The sequence below is a fragment of the Vespula vulgaris genome, chromosome 4, assembly GCF_905475345.1.
Source record: "Vespula vulgaris chromosome 4, iyVesVulg1.1, whole genome shotgun sequence".
Classification (NCBI taxonomy): Eukaryota; Metazoa; Arthropoda; class Insecta; order Hymenoptera; family Vespidae; genus Vespula; species Vespula vulgaris.
In genome coordinates, this window is record NC_066589.1 from 3,976,008 (window position 1) to 3,981,868 (window position 5,861).

At 38.4% G+C, this 5,861-nt stretch overlaps 1 long non-coding RNA gene across 1 annotated transcript; it reads right to left on the reverse strand.

Moving 5' to 3' along the window:
- Positions 1-365: 365 nt before the first annotated feature.
- LOC127063513 (uncharacterized) lies at positions 366-2,068 on the reverse strand. Its single transcript, XR_007781396.1, has 3 exons — positions 1,871-2,068; positions 1,290-1,477; positions 366-1,194 (listed from the first exon to the last, which is right to left on the reverse strand). It is a non-coding gene; the product is annotated as an uncharacterized LOC127063513 (long non-coding RNA).
- Between the last annotated feature and the right edge of the window lie 3,793 nt (positions 2,069-5,861).

Here is a 5,861-nt window from a genome sequence, read left to right on the forward strand (position 1 = left end):
AATAAAGGAGATGCAACATCGTTGCCGATCGTGGAAACTTATTTTAAAAGATGAAAAGAGGTAAAAGTACTTACAGGATTCCGTAGGGAACTGCCAAGAAGCAAGCGCTAATCGTGCCGATAAACAAACGGATCCGCATCGAGCATAATTTCGCTTTATCGCATGCACCGTTACGTCCTCTTGGCGAATGAAAGAACGGAGATAAAGCCCAAGTTCTTTTGTACCGCATCCTATCACGAGAATAGGTAGGAAGGATGGGGAGGGTGGTGGTGGTGATGGTGGTGGTGGTGGTTGGGGAAGGCGAAAGAGAAAGATTACATTTATTCGAATCAGAGCGAGATACGATACAAAGGGTTATGTTCTTCATAAAATACCTAGCCCCGTCTCTCCTCGACCTCCTCACGAATATATCCGGCGACATCTTGATATTATCCGGGGAACTTGCCAACTCTTTTATACAGACATTTATTTCCTTGCGTATTTGTTATAGCCAAGTTGCAGTTTCGCAGATTGTGCTACTTAGCTTTTCGACTACCACCCCATTTACCCGTACTTTCTTTACTTTTTTCCTCGTGTATATTTTCTTTCTTTCCTGCTAGAAGCCTCTTTTCTATTCGACATCGTTTTTTCATTTTATTTCCTTGCATCTTCACTTCTCGTTCGAAGTTAATTTACAAAATGTACGGACCTTTTGAAAACTTCTGAAAAAGCTAGCAAACTATACGAAAGCTCGATGCTTTTTCACTTTAAACGTCATCCGATCGGACGCTTCGATGGAAAATTGATTTACGATACCTCCGCTGCAATCGCTAACGAGCGTAGAAATTAACCTTTAACTACGTATGGAGCATGATTGCAAAATCGATAACGTGGCACCGTAAAAGAAAATCGAGAAGGAAATCTGGTGCCGGAGGTATGCCCCGTATGGGAGTCATCGAGAATGTCAAATTCACAAAAGCGAGCCGCCTTGGTCTTTCATGAGCGACAACGAAGAGCGATGGTGAAATTAGCGAGGTTACTTCCCGACGCCATGTCACGACCATGACTGGGCAGTCCTGGGTCCGGTGACTGGCTATTGTGCTTCTATACAACCGTCATTAGTCATGACCTTTGTGCGAACGAATGCAAAGATTAGCCGATAGACGTTAGCGTAGGCGACCAGCTGAAGTCCCTCAACAACTGGACTGCCAGCACCTGGAGGAATTACATGAAAGTAGAAAAAGAGAAAGCAAAGAAGTAGGCGTGTTGAAAGAAAAAAGGAAAGAAAGAACATTGTAGTGGGGAGAAACCTGGGAGTGTCTGATGTTGGCCTACTAATGAGATTCTCCATAGGATGTTCATCTTTCATCTTGGACACGTTGACACATTTCTGTCCCTCTTTGAAACGTAGGGAGCAAGACCCACAATTGGCCGAGCATCTGCGTGCCACACACTCATTCTCTTTCTTTTCCTCTTCTTCTCGTTTTTCTTCGCTTTTCTTAAAAAAAAAAAAAACACGAAAAAAGAAAAGAGAGGAACCTGTAACTCATCGATATTACTTCGCTCTTTTTTAATCTTTTTAATATTTTTAGAAAAGAATCTTCGAAAGCGATTAACGCTTCGATTCCGATCGAATTTCACAGTGATATGTTTCGAATCGAATCGGTATAAAAATATTTTTAATAATTCCTGTAAAAACATCCTAGAGAAGTTATAAATAAAAAAAAAAAGAATTAGGAATATGTATTTGATATTATAGTAATTGTTGAGATCGATCAAAAGATTTTAAGAGAAACGTTTTCTGAGGAACGTTAGTTTCATTATATTTTTCACAATATTTTCTTAGGTCTTATTCAGAGAAGTAACACAATCGGTTAAAGATTTTTCTTACTATGTGCGGCCCGTCGTCGTCAATAAATTAAAAGGCGATAACCAAACGGTAGGACGATGTCGTGCGTCTTTGTTCAAACACAACGATAACCACGACGACCACGACCACGACGATGACGACGATGTCGGTGCTCCATGGCAGTCGAAGAAATCGTTATACGCGGACTGTCCTTTCATGCGGTTTGAATTATTACGCACGGCCTCGACGATATATGAGAAACTGACGCAAGCTATAGTGTAACGCGAAACAGTAGCGTACCGCGCGCTATACACGATCGTAAATTATTCGCTGTCGAGCGAGCATTCAACGCCGGGAACGCTCGCACGCTACGTTACGTTCTTGGGCTCGCTCTCCAGGGGCACGGCTAAAAATGTCACGAGCATTAACGTGACTTCAAATTCGACCGGCCTTTTCTAATCCTAAGCGTGTTCTAAACTTCGATCATAAGATAATTGCTTTTTTTTATTTATACATCCTTTTAAAGTTCTCGATAAATTATCAAACGAAACAAGACGTTCCTATGCTTATCGTAATACTTAGAAATTCGATATGTCATTATATTTTGCTTTTCTCAATCTTATAATGATACATTATATAAAGGATAATTATATACGTTCGAAACTCGAACAGCGATTGAGATTTTATCATAATTACTAATATTAGAAATTAGTCGATATCCGTTAATACTTTTTTTATTAAATTTCTAAGCGCAAATTGTAATATCGTAATTAATTATATACAAGGATTTTTTCAAATGTTTTAATAGATAAGAATGATTAATAAAGATATTTTTATCTTTAAAAAATTCTTATTTATAATTAAAAGTATACAAAAACGCGGACAAATTATACTTAATTATACGAAAATTTCTTGAAATGCTTTAATAAAGTTCTCTCTGATATTTTATAGCTGATCAAAATATTCTATTACTTTAATATTCTATTACTTATAATGACTATTGGCTTCTTTTGTAAGATCGAATGTAATGCAAAATTCGAGAAGCATTTGAAACGATCTCTTGTTTCTCGTCGTTCATCGCCAACTCGGTAGGCGTATCTTCATAGAAATACATACACTTGGGTATTGGCTTACGCGTATCTACTTGAGTCCAAACTGAAAAAAATACGCGTTCTCGCGAAAATGCACCTGTCGCTCTTCTGAAGACGAGAGAAACCATCTAATGGCTTTGTTTGCTCGAAGACGAGCCAACCCCTCGACGACAAACTCCTTCTTTTTCATCTCCGTCGTATCAACTCCATCGTTCTTTTCCCCACTCCTCTCCTCTTTTACCTCCGTCTCTCCATCGCTCCTTCAGACGATTTACTCGATGAAGAAACACTAATACAGTCTCGTAGCTCGATATTATCCCGCGATTCTTGTTGAGACCGACCATGAATAGCTCGGAATTTATTATGTCGCTCGACGACAATTTAGGTGTTCTGTAGAAGTTTAAAATCTTACGATCGTAAATTAGATTGTATAGCAATTAAGTTAATGTTCAGGGTTGATGGGCTATATGTCAGGTCTATAAACTCGAAACCGACTTGGAGAAACCAGTCATTCGGGTGTTCCTACATCTTCAAAATACATTGGCATAAATGTTATGATCCGATGAATTTAAATAAACTTTCTGATTTAATCAATGGATATTTTCTCGATTTAAAATATATTATCGATAATGAATATATTGCAAAATCGATGAACGTATCGTATTAGCAAATTAACGAATTAAATTTGAAATATGATATTTCAGCTAGAACGTTCATAAATTTACATTTGTAAAAATCACGTAATTAAAAGGCAACTATGCAAAAAGAATTTTTTCTATCTTTATTTATGCGATTTAAGAGTAACGGCAAAAGAATTTATCGTATCCATCGAAGGACGAACAAGTGGCAAGCGAGCGAAGGGACACATCAGAGAGGCCATCCTGGATTGGATGAAAGAGGTTCTTTAATCGGCAGCACGTACACGGATCGGTACACGCGTCAGTACGCGACGACGTAGTTAACGGCTTCCAGGAATGGTTTCTCGCTCAGTCTCGACACGCTCTCGGCGACCATATCAAGGCTCCATCTGCGGCTACCGTGCCACGCCGACAGACGTTTCGCCGATCGCCGATCTCTGCAGGATTATTATGCTTGTCCCCGCTGACTATGATCACCGCAGACACGTCGGTATGCCTGGCTCATTAGCCGTTCGGTGCCCGCCATCAAAGCGATGAATAATAGCCTTCCCTCTCCTCGCTTTTCTCTTTTCGTCTTTCTTCTTCTCTTCCTCTTCTGATGATCGTAGGTTGTTCGGTATATGTTTTCCCGTATCGAGTCGTTTTTTACATGATCCGTAATCGTACGAGAGGATAGTCGTAAATCTGGACTACCTGGACCTAAAACGTTTTCGTTGAATTTCTTTCAAAGAGGGAAGGTTTAAATCCCATATAAAAATTGATCTTACGTATGTATTGAATGTGCCAATAAAACAGAAAAAAAAGGAAACAGAGAAAAAAGGAAAGAAAAAGAAATAAATAAAAAGAAAAAAGAAGGTAAATGAACAACGTTTAATAAATCTTTTTTTCCTTTACTAGAAGCGAGAGAATCGTCAGATAGAAATCGTAAAATTATGCGTGATAGGTTGCGGCGAAGATCGCGAGGCAAGAGGTGAATTAATCAAAGTCACTCCTAAAGAGGAGAGGCGTAATCGCGTGAGAACGTTAAGCTTAAGATAGGTATGTCGAGTTTCATACACTCGGGATAAGGGCTCGCGTCCTGTTTCGGTGATGAGCATCGATCTTCGATCGTTGTACTACATCCGCTCGCTTCGAGAGCGAGGACGCGGCTTCAAAGACTTGAAATATGCGCTGTTCGAGTGAAAGAAAGAGAAAGAGAGAAAAAGAGAGAGGATGAGAGAGAGGGAGAGAGAGACAGAGAGAGAGTGGGAGATACGTTTCTCATAATTTATAACGGTCGTTTTCGCAACAAGAGCACGTCGAAATGACCACCCGGTGGCAGGCTAAAGGATGTTCGGTCATAACATCTGACGAAGCGAAACATTAGCGGGAGGATATATCAACCGGCTCTCTTATAGACGGAGCGTGGGCAGTATCTTGGATATCACCCAGAAGAACGAGCACGAAATGATATGTGAAAGAAGTCGTTCCTCCGCTTCGTCACTTCCATTCTTCGCTTCGAACGCCCAAGGAGATCTTTTCGAGACGGTTTTATCGGTACGCATGAAAAATTCTTAGCATTTTAATTCATTGAAAATTTAAAAAGAAAGATTTTTCTATATATTTTCAAGTTAGTTCAATCATCGGATGTCTTATTAAAAAAATGCTTTCTTTTTTTATCCATGCTAAGTACATTAAGATGTTATCGCGTTGGAAACAAATCTTAAATCTTAAATCTTAGACTTTCTGAATTTTATTCTGTTTTTCTAAGAGCAATATTTGGTTCGACAACAAATTCTCTCAACGATGTATGGAATATTATGCTAAGGCGAACAAACACACGCGTGTTTATTTGCTTTACCAAGGGATAGATGTGTACGCGCGTAAACAAATTACGATGATTCACTGTCAGAAACTTGAGATTAATGACTCATGTAATCGAAATTTATGCATTAATATTTATGTATTGATAATATTCGAAAAATTGAACTCAACGTATATAAGATGGGATACTTAAAACAGGCCACCTGAATAATTCCGTTATTTTTGGTTTTATGGAAAAGAATATGATCGTAAACATCCATCTTTCTTTTTTAACATTTTTTTCTAACTGCAAGCAAAAGAAAAAGATGGCTTGTTACAATTGCGTGAATCATCAAATATATTTCTCCAAATATCTTGCGAATTAATCGTTTTTCGACATTGTACCCTAATACTTTTTTATTCAGAAAAGCACGAGGAATCGATTCGTGTAAAAAAATTGTAAGGTTTCATATATAAAAAAAACTGATAATTTTTGAAATTTCTTAAAAAAAAAAATTCAAA